At 41.0% G+C, this 15,078-nt stretch overlaps 1 protein-coding gene across 4 annotated transcripts in view; it reads right to left on the bottom strand.

The window, feature by feature from the left end:
* Positions 1 to 15,078, bottom strand: part of LOC143342968 (uncharacterized) — a 155,457-nt gene that overhangs the window by 110,980 nt on the left and 29,399 nt on the right. The window contains exon 1 of one of the 4 annotated variants that reach the window (XM_076767341.1): positions 9,707 to 9,859. The exons of the other annotated variants lie outside the window; for them this stretch is intronic. The gene's annotated coding sequence lies outside the window, so the exon portion shown is untranslated. Of the gene's footprint in view, positions 1 to 9,706; positions 9,860 to 15,078 lie in introns of those variants that run through there. 4 annotated transcript variants of the gene reach the window in all.

The raw sequence follows: 15,078 nt of genomic DNA, 5'->3' as shown, positions 1-15,078 counted from the left end.
GTCATTCCGCGCTAAATCGATCATTTCTTGCGCCACGTGTCAGGGATTTCGTTCAAATTGAAATGCGATGCGGTCCCCGCTGAATTAGGCGGGCTTTGCGTTATCGTTACGCTGGTTTCCAATTTCTTTAACCTTCAAATACTATAGTGTGCCGCGTCTACCCATTTATCTTTGTCACCGATTCATTTGCGATTCCCGTAAAGCGAGATTATCTCCTTACTGGGAATAAATTGTACGATAAAAAATTATTTCTGTTGTTAATCACGCACAACTGACTAGACTGAACTAGACTAATCTCAACTTAAACGCCATCTACTGCGAGAACTCGTAGCTAACTTAACCTTAACATTAATAAAGCGTCAAGATACACTGACAGTTTCTATTCGATTTATAATTCCGTGAGTTTATCGGACGGTTGATGGGATCGTTCTTTAAATGCGCCGGTGGGCAGGCAGTTTAAAAAGAAATTGTGTCACGGACCGCCGCACGACGATGTTTCTAACCTCGGCTTCCGTGTTCAAATATTAAAATTCTTCTCACGTCCGCGTCGTTATCTGGCGAGTAGTTTCCTCTTTTTTTCTGCTCTGCTCGCGAAAGACCACCCCGGATGAAAAAGTTTCTTCATTTTTCTTTCTTCTATTAAAAGAACCCGTCGGAAATTATCGATTGCTCCTGTTACTCCCCGGAGTATCGCGAACGAGCGAGAAGAAAAATTGAGGATATACGAAAGTTTCTCAAGTCCCTGGAAGCTTGCTCGATATACGTAATTACAGAAACTAGTTTTCTTTATTTCATTGTGCGTTTCTGGCCAATAAGATCGATCGTCGTGCGGCGTCAACGGATGATACATTCTTCGCTGGAATACAGGGGATATAAATTGTTTTACTTAAAATGCTGTTTAAACTTTATAAAGTGATGATGATTATTCTCTAAGGCTTGATTCACGAATGTGAGTTATTGCTCAGTTTAGCAACGCTAGAATTTCGAGTTTCGGTATTGTTGAGATACTTAGGGATGTGGTTGATAAATAATACTTATCACTTATAATGAAAGTTATAATACTGTAATTATAGTACTATCATTATCGCTACGCATATTCTATCCATCATAGCCATCTTTCTCACTCTCTTCTTTCCCCATACATTTCTATTCACAGATGGCGCTTAGATCGAGACTATAATATTTACATACATTCCAACAAGTATTTATTGAATTGATTCATGGTTCTGGCATAAAGGTGACGATTTTAATTCATAATAAAAAAATAAAAACTTTTTATAGGCGAAATACAATAAATAAAATAATTTGTTTCCATAGTTCCACGCACGATGCAAAATAATATAGACGATTTACTATTTCGAATGACACTTTACTCGGTTCTGGTTGTTCGTTCGATAAAAAATTACGCGATGAAACGATGGTTCGCATCGAACGAGTAACAGCTGATCCGGATAACTGTTCTCAGTCGAGCAAACGTTGCAAATAAACCGTTGCACAGAGTTTCTATTTGTCGTCTATTATTCGAATAAAATTGTTGACTGTTTTACGATGGCGTGGGTTAGAATGCTTATAAGCGATCCTGGTACGACTTGTCATGTATAAGCAATTATGGTTCCGCTGACAATAATTTATCGCAAGACTGGATTTAGAAAAAAATATATTTTTAAAATCACTCAAACTTGGGAAACAATTTCTGCGATCGATTATTAATAATAACGAATTAATTCAATATTTGTAACGTCAAAGCGTTCGAACAATCATAGTTATCTATGTTTAATTCTGGTTGAATTTGACGATTAATATTTTCGACGCTGTAAAAACATTTTAAACTCGGATTCTTTACGTTCTACGGAATGAAATAAAAATTAGATCCGCGAGGTTCCGGTTTGACGATAAATATTTTCGACGCTGTGAAAATATTTTTAACTCGGAAGCGATGAAACTAATTGTATCGGGTACGATGCGAATGTTTCACCGTGTATATTTTCGCCGTTGTACGTTTGCTGGTGGTTGGCGATTCGATGAACGTTTTCGCTTACAAAAACGGGGCAAAAACCGTAACGGGTCAGGAACGAGCGTAACGGGAGAGCGTATCGTCTCTGAACGCGGCAGCGATTCGCTTCGAATTCTCGCGATGCGAAAATTCCATCGTCCAATGGGCCGATAAAGGATTTTTTCACAACCGTATCGCCAGACATCGCCGAGATCGCGAGGCCCGATTGTTGGGGCTATCCGTAATTACAAACTGCGGCGAGCGATGATGCGAGCAGGCAAACGTACGGTCTCGTATTACCTCTCGTCTTCCCGGTTTCTCCTTTTTACAATTTTTCATCAGCTCGAGTCGAAAGGACCGTGGACGGGAAACATGGCGGAACGGAGGATGAAACTTTCGACCGTTTAACCGATAATGTTGCCGCGAACCAAGGAAGAAGCATGGCGGAAAGAAAGGAAACGAGAATCGCAGAATTCAATTACTAACGTTTACGAAACAAAGGCGAGGGCTGGCTAGATAAGCGAAAACGCCAAGCGCGGAAGGAAAGGTCCGTTATACGGTACCGGGAAAATTATGCTACCAAGTTATTCGCGAAATTTACGAAACGACCGTCGACGCGTTGCCATATTTTTTCTCGATAATCGTACCACGAGCAGAATAAATTGTTTGAAAAATAATAACGCGTAAAATTATCCGAGAATTTCAGTTTATTCTGAAGGGTACGAGCCGAAAAAACGTAATTTTGAAACTTTTCCCGAGCTGTAAACGGTAATTTTTTTATCGAAAGTGCTTAAACGATAAATTACAACAGAAGCAAAAAATCTGTTTCAGCTTTTTCATTGGCTGTTATCTTAAAAGACGTATACAATTTATTTGTGCAGTAAGAACAACGGGATTTTTATAGTTTCGATGATAGAAATTAAAAATTAGTAAAGTTACTACTCGAAGCCCCCTCTGTTGGAAATTTATACAATCAATGCGCCCTCTTGGGCCAGAAATGTAACAGTCTTTCTGTTAGACTGCGCCAATTTAATATTAACACCCTCCATAATATCGCATGGGCCACAATATATTTCAATTTCATAAAAATCCCTAATCTCGGCCGCTGGAAGTGATCGATTTACCGTAGATCGACCCTGTATATCGAATCTTGTAAGCTGATCCGGTTGGACGCTCGATATTATGGCGGATCGTATCGTCCGACATAACCTAAAATTGAACGTAGAGGATTTCCCGTTCAGATTCGATCGTAATTGAATTTTAAATAAACCCTGAACGACCAGTTCGACTCGACACAAATGCAACAACGCGTTACGCTTAATATTAATCTTTGAAACATTTACAAATCGTTCGACAAGTTTATCGAACGGAAAAATATATAATGGGATGGGTTCGTCGCTCGGAATGATCGATGCAACTTGGCCCTGCGAGCATCCACGCGATATTTCTTGTCAAAGGAGTACGATAAGTGACATAATGCTGAAACAAGTGTCTCATCGTCGAGGAAAATTGAGTCGAACCCAAGTTCCGAAGAAGAGCTCACCCAGTTTTGGCAACGTGTACCACGTTTGCATTTCATTTTTATTTAAAAGGTTACAAATAAAATCCATTACAAAATTTCGCGTTTATTTGTCCGAATTGGAGAGAATTGTGTTACAAAAATATTAAATATATATGTGTATTTCGTTGTTAATTGGAACTACATTAAAAAAAAAATTAACCCTTAAAGCCAATTGCCCGTTAAACTACGTTTATTTCTGCGTGAATGCGTCTCGTTAATGAAAATGTAAAGTTTTAAGAAACGTTGTAAATCTAACAAATTGCCAAGATTTTTTTCGTGGTTCTTGTGTAACAAGTAACTCTGAAGAACAACTTTTCGAAGAAGACTGCGAACCTACAACCTAATTGCTCGGAGTGCGAAGGGTTAAACAGCGTTTCTTTCTGGTTTTGTTGGTGGACTCGTCCGGCAAGACGGATTCAACAAACTTTCGAAAGTTGGAAAACATTCTAGGACCGCAGTCGCGTTTCCAACTTTCTTTTCTAATTTCTCGAAAAATTATTTTCTTTCCCACGAAGCGTACCATTTTTTATACCGGACACTGTTTTCTTGTAAACAGTTATGCACCGCTATAAATTAAGGAACCTGACCCAGGGTGCCGCCAAAGCGTTTACGTCCCTTTTCAAATATGCGATAACCTGAGTTTACGACACGTCAATTGCTACTGAAAGTCAGGAAGGGACTTCGAGGTTCCCCTGTCCTAATTGAAATTTCGAGTTTTCTTAGCCATAAACGACCAGTAGCACGAAGAATGCGGTAAATCTGCAGAAAAATACAAAATCCCAAAAGTAGGGAAGAAATCACGTCCCCGTCGTAAACCCCGTCGTAACAGTAAATTAAATAAAACAAAAAAAGACACTTTATAAATAACTGTTTGCGTCCACAAAAAAGAACAAATTCAAATACCAATGATAAATATTACACGTGGTGGTGAAAAACAAAAAGAAAACAAAAGAGGCTGTGCAACGCAACGTCGCAGGTCGATAATGGCGTCGCTCCACGTACCTCTATCCACACGCACACAGACGTTCACTCATCTCAAGGGTATCGTTGCCCTCCAACGCTACAATATTTTTGTTCGAAATACGACAAGCAAAATATATTCGTAATTTAAAGCGGCCAGGACCTTTTCCTTGGCTGCGCAAACACGCCTCAAAAGAGACGCTATTTCACCGCCGCTGAGAGAGCGTGTCGAACGAAACCGACGATCGATTCACGCCCGGCGTGCAATCCGAAATATCTCGAGGAATTCTCGAGTTTGCCTCGAGACCAGCAATTGATAAGTTCGTCCTGTGCCCGTGGCCGACGCCAGCTCGTTATATTTTATTCAGAATTAGAGTGGAAGTTAACGAACCTCCTGGTGGACCGTTTAAACTGACGCCCGACCGACAGTGCAGTAAGTTCTCGAGTTACGCAGTTCTCCTTCCACTTGTGTCGCTGTGCACACAGCGCTGCCTCGCCAGTCGACCGATCTTTCTCCCCGTCGAAAAGACGCGTAGCCCTCCCCCCCGCTACCCTCCTCTTCTCCAACGCCAAGGATCTTCGTTCGAGCTATTTTTAATCGAGGTTATGTTTTTACGAAGAACTATTTACTCTTAGACAACGAATTCATTGTACATTACCCATCGAACGATAGTCTAGGGAAATTGTCGCGCCGTTTTCCGTTAACGATTCGCAAAGTCCACCCTGACACCCCCACTCCTCGAAAGGAAACTTATGTAACTCGATATCGACGGGGATATTGCTTTCAGCTAGAAGTCGTTCCGACGATTAAACGGAAGAGGCTGAACGGTGGACGGCAAGGCGAAAACGGGAAAGCAGATGGAGTTCTTGGGAAAGGTTTCCGCGAGGACAGACCGTCGACGTTGCCGCGAAGCAATTGGAAATAATGGGATTCACAGAATGAGAATGAAATATCAGCGAGGTAGCGGCGAAAAGGCTGCGATTTAAAGCAAGAGATTGCTGCGTAATAAGCAGCGAACGTTTCCCTCCACCTCCTCGACGTTCTTTCGCCCCCTCCCCCTTTCCACGCCAGTTTGTCATCAGCATCTCGAATTTTTCTTCCTGTTCTACGTCTATGCTCTTTCTACCCTTCCAACGACTCTTTGTCGCTTTCGTTTATTTCGTTGTTATATCCCGCTACCTCCTCCAACCGAGAGCCCCGACGCTCCTTCACTTTTTCTCGCCTTTTGTGTTTCTTATTGCGTTTCCCTGACTTCCTCTGAACAGACCAAAAAGAAAATCCTTTCCTTATCATCTTCTTAAATCCTTCGTTACTTTCTTTGAAAAGCGGACAAACGTACATGTAAATCGAACGACTTTTAATAAATCAGTAGCTATGATCGTTTTAACACTAGATTTACGGAAGCCAGATTCTATATTTAAAATTACAGAACACGTAAATATTATTTTTCAACAACTTACGTTGAATCTGATCGATGCATTGGCACGAATACATATTCTAATTAAAAGAAGAATCGTATTTTAAGGTAATCATCAACATGAAAGGTATCGATAAATATACGTGCTATCAATGCCCGTAAATCTAGTGTTAAAAATGAAATTGCAACTATTTGTATTCCTGTACACCTTCGTAAGACCCACTTCGCATACTAACAAAACGGTCCCGCAAAAAAAACAAAAATAAGCTAATGTAAGATGGGAAAAATTTTAATGGGACATTCTAGAGACTAAAATAAGACGAAAATCAAGAATATCAATTTGATGATCGAGGCTTCGTTAAACAGTTATTAATGTTCAAAGTTACGCTTGTGAGACGGCAATGTGTGACTCACAGGCATAACTTTGAACGTTAATAACTTGTTAACGAAGCCACGATCATCAAATTGATATTCTTGATTTTCGTCTTATTTTGGCCTCTAGAATCTCCCATTAAAATTTTCCCAGGTAAATAAATAAATAAGGTCTGGTCCAAAACGATCCAGTGCTCGTTGCGCGACGATTAATTAAACAAATTCATCTCGCGCGAACCTAATAGAGGAAGAAATCCTTTACGTTTGAGTTTTGCTGGTTCGTCGACTCTCCGTTCCGCATATTTTCCTTTCGCCCTCTCGGCTAATACCTCCCCCATTGCCGCCGGGTGGCCGTTCGTTTTGTCTTTATTTCCTTCGCCTCGCCTATTCCAGCGTCTCGTTCTCTCGGTTCGACGACGGGGCCGCGCGAGCGCGACCCAATAAATAATTCATTCTTGATTATTTCCTGATATTCGATTCCGGAATCTGGGCACGTACGTTCGACTTCTGCATAATTTATTCCCGGTAAAGTGGCGCGTATAAATCCCGAGGAAAAATATAGGATGGATCGGGTAGAAGTAGGCGCGTTGGAAGATCTCTTTTACCCCCTACCCCCTCCTCGTCACCTTCGCGAAACCGTGCATGGTCGATTGTACGCGCAATCGACACAGCTTCGGGTCAAACACGACATCCGGCCCATATCGCGAGCATCCGGTCGAATTGCGTTGTTTGCGATGAGCATTGATTTAAATCCAATTAACGGTCGAACGAGTGTGTGCATCAATACTAAGTGGCTTTAGCCGGTCCATGAAGCGCGTAACGACGAATCAAAATAATTATAATTGCCGTGTCGACACCCCGTCGGTTCGAAAGCTGCGCGCCGTTTTCACCGAAGAGACGGATACGGTGTGGTAATTGTGTGTTTACCGCTGGCGCGCGTTACTGGCTCCTGGTAATTCGCGACACGCGAGTTTCGATGTCACTGTATACAGGGCGTCGTTTCAACCGTGGGCCCAAACATCAAAAAACCAAACGAAATTTCAGGGATTATATGTGCACAGTTGTCAAACGACGAGATTTTCCCCCGATACGAGAAAATGTGGACGAAAGATGACACGCTTCCGGGTCAACAATTATCGTAAATACCTGTGACGAGAATTTCTTCGAAAATTAGCTGTGAATTCGTCCGTGTTAGGTTTCTATCGCTTACCTGAAACAAAAAGGAGAAAATCCAGTTACAAACGACGACTATTTTTTTGGTAATTTTAGCCTACAGAGTGTATTTCGAAATTGCATTTTCCACCAACGGAATAAAAAGATCCGCGAGACACGCGCGGTTGAATTTCGAAATTAATATTTTCGCCACTGTTGTTTCACGTTTGCAGTACGCTGAACGTTTTTAATTAGAAAAAATAAAATATAAAACGAAAATTACTTAGCTTACAGTTTGCTATAAGAGCATTAATTTCTATCGTTGGTATCCATTTTATTTTCTCGGATTGATCAAATATACCGGTTGTTGTTAACAGCGTACGAGGAAGGAATTCACGAAAAAATGCAGTCCGTTTTATGATCCTGAAGCGGAAGGCTCTCTTGTAAGAATTAAGGTTACCAGACAGTTGGAATGCCATGAGCTTGGCGCATAAATATTACCCGGTTAGTGGAACACACCCTAACCACAGCTCCGCGGATCGCATTACTAGCCTCTGCGTGTATTAACTGCTGGTGTGATCGCAAACAAATATATTTGTCCGAGCTAAACTTAATTAAATGCAACGAGCCACTGGTTCATTGATACCGATATACTGTTTGTGCGTTACTTAGCCAATCATATACGTTATCGATTACGAAATCACGCATATGTCCGTAAAATCAGTTGAAATATATGGAATTGATAAAACGTTATTAGATATATAAATTTAAAACATACTACCAACGTTGTTTGAAAGAATTTATAATAATACTCGTACGTTGCGTGTTTCTAGAATTAATTAGCTGATAGGAATTACCGGGAACAAAAGAATTGTAATTCGTTTGTATAAACGCACGTAACGCTGAATTGAATATAGCGAAAAATACATTTTTAATTCCGTAATAAATGGGTTAAAATGTTACGTAGCGAACTTTTTAAAATAAAACTTTAAAATACAGTTGGTCATCCGAGAAACAGAATTCGCGGCCCGTGGCCGTTGGAACATCGGTTAAAACAAAGAAAAAAGAAGAATGAACAACATTAAACGCGAGACTTAACCAGTCAATAAATACAGACACGATAGAAACGAGGTAGTGGCCACTTTTGCTCTTTCTTCACGCTGAATAAGCAAACAGTATCTCCGAATGCCTTTCCAACGAGAAACGTAAATATATCGAGTTTCAAGCGATACGTGCAACACGCGTATACGCAATACGAAGATCGTTTAGCTCGCTATAAACCCCGTCTGTGTCTTTGGTAACTGAGAGCACACACCGGATCACGCGGTGGTAACACGAACTCGTTGATTACAAAAACAAATATTAGATTATAAAACGTAAATTATAACGACTTTTCCATTAAACGATGATTTCAATTAATTAACTCTTTATGAACGATATCTAGATATACTTGACAGCATGCTTTATCGTTTCAGACAAACATCACGTCGCTATAAATCAACGAAAACTGATTTCCTTAGTGCGTATGTAACAGTTCATTAAATTCTAATAAACGCACACGCATCGGATAAAGTAATTTATAGATGCATACTAGCGTCCCGAGTTTCTTCAACGTTTCTCCGCAAAGAGGTTAGATTAAGTTAACCTATAAACATCAAAGACACATTCGCTAATAGTATGGTCCGGATTAACTATTTCAAACAATTTTTACGCTATTTCTGTCAAACGAATTTTACTGTGGAAGCTTGCAAAAAGGGCGAATGTCGAGTTTTAGCCATTCTCAGGAAACGAAAATTTATTTTTCAATATAATGTCTGTCAGAGATTATTTTTGGACGCCTTTCTTTGACATTTCCCAGTTTTTTCGTTGTACAGTTAAAGAAATTTAAGTGTACAACTCAGAGAAATGTCTAATTCCCAATGCAACATGTAACACGATGAAGAGTACTGTCCTCCGCTGACTTGTGCGTGGAAATACGCGTATCCCTTCTATTTCTCCCGCATTCCTTCCGCGAGACTTCGAGTCAGCGGTGGACTGTACACGCCGAAGGCTTACTCTGTCAGCGACTATTTAGAGGTTAACTTTAACCGACACGGTTCGACTTCCAAGTTCCTCGTAACAGTTAGAAAATATCCGCATAAAAGTTTAGACCAGAACTTTTGTATAACATTTTTGAACAGGTATTTCAACATTAAAAAAATAAATTCCAAGGCACACGCACGCGTCATTTAATATTTATAATCGACGTACGTTCGAGCCTCTTAGATTTCAAGGTACAACGGCTCCCATCCCCCGCGGAGGAAGAAATTAAAAATAATCGACGACGATTTCCTCTTGGCGGGACGATGCTCGGCCGGTCATGGATCACAGATCGTCCAACTGCGTGGAATTCCACGGGATACGCCGCGAGATAAAGCATTTTCCACGTGTGTTTAGTCCGCCGGCACGGCGAACGGATCCTTTCCTGTGGTGGGGTGGTTTAAAGACGGCGAGAGGCGCTCGCAGTGCGCGGCGGTTGGTACGAGTGTGGGGGAGATAGCGCGCGGAGAAAGGCAAAAGATTCACATCGACGGCCAGGCATTTGTTCCAAGATGATTCCCAGATGCTTGATCGCTCAAGCAGATATAATCCCACGAGCGGGCAAACAGGATGATTTTAAACAAAGGAAGGCACCCGTTGAAGCATGATCGAAGTTCGCCACGGTACGTTCTTTGCCCAGCCTTTTAGACACCTTCGACCAACGGCAACAACGACCGCAGACAGACTAACGCTGCATACTGGTCGACGGCGCGACTTGTAGCGTACGCTACAGTGTCTTCTGCCCATCTCTTCCTATTCGCTTCGGGCTTTCGTAATACACTCTACCGGAGATGAGTTCAATTCTCATCCTCGTACAAAATTTCAAACCGAGCACAAACGAATTTCGATAATGGAATTGGGTAATCCAATGATCTTTCATTTGACCAATTATTATAACGGTAAATAATAAAAACGGAGAACCGTTTGGAGGTCGGTTAATGAGAACAGAAATAATCTTTTACCTTTAGTCGGGCGGGCGCGCGCTCAATTAGACGCGGTGAACGCGACTGGCTGCGTGTTTCTAGAACGTTTGCTGTATTCCAAGGGGCGCGGAACAGTCTTTATCTCGGGCAAATCAATCGCCACAACCGAGTAAAGAAAGCACGATACATTAAATCCCGGGGTTGGATCTTTTCGAATTGCGGTTTTCATCGCTTTCCAGCGTGCTGGTTTTATTTCCTACCTCCGTTGGTAGGCCTTCTATAGAAGTAGCAACGGGTAAAAGAGAGTACTGGCGCGCGTCGATCCCAATACGTACAGTCATTCAAAAGTTTCGAGCACCCTTCGATCTTCAATGTAAATAAACGTTTTTTTTTTTCGTACGCGTACAAACGATTTATTGAACTATTTTTTTTGTTTCTTTTAGGTTTACTATTACTACAATTTGGCGTGTCGTTAGGTTGTTGCAAAATGAAATTTCTGACCAAGACGATCATGGAAAGTAGACATGTAAAACAGAGTTAACGTGAATGAGGATGAGTGTACAAACAGGGTCTATTTACTCGACGTATGAAAGAGTGATCGAGATTTTTGGACAGTACTGTATTTCTCGAGTGGAAAAAAATTGAACCCAGCCACACGCACCGCCCTATGAACAGGACTGCGTTAACGTTATATCGACATCTTTTGATGTCCGCTGTGCACACAGAATGAATTCGAACTTTTGCGAAGTGGACCGAAAGAGTGGCATCGATTCCATTTCCGATGCTTTTTACACGAGCAACGCGCGTACATGATCCTCTAAAACTTATACACTGATTCCCCTTTTAACGAGTAGAGGCTACGATTCTGACGAACGTTTTTTAAACAGGTTAGGGGTCAAATTGAGGCAGCAGATAATTATAAACTCGACCATCAAATACCAGCCCCATCTGGTCAGCTTATAATTCTACCGTAATTTGACTCTCCTACATTAATTTTCGATGATATAATGTGTAACAACGAATAGAACAATATTACCTCCCATTAACAGTATTTAATTTTAATTATGTAACAAAATATATCATTCGTAATAGTCGTGACATACGAAACCACAATTAATGTTAAAACATTATATTGTTCGTACAATAATATAATTTATATCGTATACACGTTAAATTATCAATTTAATTATGTTTCTGCTTACAATAAATAATGTAAAATAAAGAGTTTCAGTAAATAATTGAAATCAGATACCGTTTACGCGAACATTATATGGTTTTACAATTTTTGTACATTCTAGTGTTCGGCCACCCCTGGGAAAAATTTTAGTGGAAGATTCTAGAGGCCAAAATAGGACGAAAATCAAGAATACCAATTTGTTCATGGAGGCTTCGTTAAAAAGTTATTGGCGTTTAAAGTTTCCGCCCGTTCTGAATTTTTTTCTCGAAAATGCGCAGGATTTCGGGGGTATGTCTATCCATCAAAAATGATTGTAATTGACCCCCGTAACTGAAAATAATTTTTCCAGAACGATTTGAAATTTTTATTTTCCGTCGAAAAATTTCACACCTTCTCGAATTTTTTTCTAGAAAATGGGTAGGATTACGGGGGTATGTCTATTCACCAAAAATGATTGTAATTGACTCCCGCAACCGAAAATAATTTTTTCAGAACGATTTGAAATTTTTGAATTTAATTGTTAATAACTTTCTAGCGAAGCCTCCATCAACAAATTGGTATTCTTGATTTTCGTCTTATTTTGGCCTCTAGAATCTCCTATTAAAATTTTTCCCAGAGTTTTTATTATTATTTTGATTTCTAATTGTTCTTAGTCTCAGCATTCTTCTGCAATATTTACGATTATAATTATAATTTCAAAATTATAGGTGTACAGCTTATAAGTATTCTGAATATCTCTTCGGTAATTACAATACGTTTTACGAAAACATAAATTCTGGTTTCGAACGTAACTACTGTCACTTTTTCGCCAGTGAAATATCCGAGCGTAGTAGTAATTAACCAAGCATCGTATTTCATGTTATTTTCACACTCTATTTTACTTTTTCCTTTCATGATTTGAAATTGCAGGCACATGCAGTTTACACAGACGCATGAAATTGACTGTTATTCAATACATAGGGTGCATCTAGTAACCGGAACAGGCTATCTCAAATAAAGATGAAAGAAACTAATCAGGAATAATTTTGTACCGTTTAATCGCGTTCTATCACGACGTACAGAATTATAATTTACATTCGCGCGACATTGTTAATGTAATCGTATTTCTATCTAAAACTGATCTTCGTTTGTCAGCACCGCAAATTAAAGCAGAATTTGAGGCTGCTGGCGTCAGCACACGAACGGTGCAAAGACGTTTAATTGAAAGCGCTTTGTATGAACGCCATCTAGCAAGAAAACCGTGGATTTGAAAAAAAGAATGGCGGCCGCTCTCGTCCCAAAGTTACCAAAGAATAAATCGATCGTGTCGTCAACGACTGGAAGATTTATGGCGGGACGAAAGGAGTAACGGTGGATACGTTTGCAAACAAACAAAATTACCAAATTCAATACCACGAATTATTCGAATCGTGATCCTATCAAATTCCACACAAAATTTACCGAAAACGATTCCAAACATACAGCAATAACAATTAAAAAGCGAATCGACGTTAACAACATTCCATATTTGACTTGACCAGTGCAATCGCCCGATTAAAACCCCATTGAACACTTTTGGGCGAGGCAATTGTGCGGCCAAAAATTCAATAACAAGCACGCATTGTTCGAGGTCGTAAATAATATCTGGCAATTGTTGCCAATTATTTCAACCCATCGTTTGGATCATTTTCTAGTCGGTACAATGCCGCGACTGTAATAGAACGCGACAAAACACACGCTGAAAAAAGTTTGAAGCGTCTGTTAATTCCTCTTTTTGGCGTCAATTGTCCGATAAAAAATTGTTTCGTCTTGTAGTCCGACAAATTCTAGAAATTACTTTCTACCGCCGCCGGGCGAAATATGAAAAACCGAATTCCCCCGAGGACAATAGTTCTGAAAGAATGCCTACTGTTCGATCCCATTACTACTCGTGAAGGCTTCGAAGCATTAGCTTTCGAGGTCTATGGATTTCACGTAAAGCTCCCAGTGTGGAGTTCGTGTTACCTTGACGAGGCTCTCCCCGACAATGCATCACCACCGTCAATGCTAGAATCGTATTTCGTTTTTCGTTCGAAGAGGCAGGCAGCACACCACTGCCACTCTCTCACGCAACCAGGCAACTGCGTTCCCCGACGAACATCGAGCGAAAGAGAGAGATACCATCGACGATCGAATGTTCCTCGCGAGTGGCTGGCCAACGGGTCTGGGCTTTTTGTTTTTATCTTCGTTGCCTTTTGTCTTGGTCTTCTTTCTGCGTTGTTTGCGCATCAGTTGAAGCGTGGTACGCTATTCCAAGAACGAAGCGCGACCGAAACGATTCTCCCCGGGCCCCCTACCACCCCCCTTTGCCAGCAATGAATTTTTCGACGCGAAAACTCCACGAGCGAGTGAATCCAGATTTTCTTTCGGCCCCGGAACATATTTTTGCCTTTCCAATCGGAACTCTGCGTCGCGACGTTCCTCCGCGTCAATGGCGCGCGAAGCCCAGCCCCCGGAGGGCCCGTGGTCGAAGGATAAACTTGCAAATTACAATAACGATTTTTAAACCAAGTTCGTTGACGACCCGATCGAAATTCGCTCAACGGAAATTGTAACGTTTCGAAAAGTTTTTCAGGCATACTTTGGACGTTCCGGTGCCTCGCTTAATGCGTTTAATCAATATCCGTAGACAATGAAATTCCAGGCATGCAGATTCCTAGAAGCTACTTAACAAGTTTACCCAATACCTACGGGGCAAATAAAATTCCTAACGTCCAAACTTCGGAGAGCCAATCTACCTTGCAGGTTCGTCCCAATGTTGAACGCATTAACGAAACTTCCGATCAAACGGTACGCCGGTTGACCCACAAATCAACCGAAATAAACCTTAAGCGCGCGAATAAATCTGCATCGTCTTACGGAGAAAATAAAACGGCCGACGTTTCTCGTTACACCATCGCCGGTCTTCTCGGGGTCCGCGGGTGACCTTTAACTTGCGCAAGCAACGGATACACGCAATAATATCGTCGGCATAGAATCGCGGCAATTTCTCGTGACGCGTGACCCTTGCGAGAGGTTCTTTTTTTTTCTTTTTTGTTCGGAGCGTGGCCGGTGAAGTAGATATAATACGGTCGTAAATTGAGCGAGGCGTGAAGAAGGGTGCGCATAGACGGACAGAACGAGAACCAGTAAACAAAATGAACTAACAAGGTCGCTTCGTTCTTCTTTACTGGTGTTCCGTGAAACGTTTCTATCCGTATTTGAGCTCTGCTGGAAAAACAACCGACATCCACACACTTCTCATTAACGAGGAAAGAACACTTTTTGAAACGTTACTTTTTAGCTATGCCGCGGGAGGGCAAAAGTGGGACGAATTTTTTGACGACACATCGCTCGCCTTGCTCTTATCGAGATTCGAATTTGGGTCATGTATAGTGCATATAGAGACAAAATAATTACTCTGTACAGTATATTCTCGGTAAAGA

This window comes from Colletes latitarsis, chromosome 6 (assembly GCF_051014445.1).
Source record: "Colletes latitarsis isolate SP2378_abdomen chromosome 6, iyColLati1, whole genome shotgun sequence".
NCBI lineage: Eukaryota > Metazoa > Arthropoda > Insecta > Hymenoptera > Colletidae > Colletes > Colletes latitarsis.
This window is presented reverse-complemented; position numbering and strand designations above follow the sequence as displayed.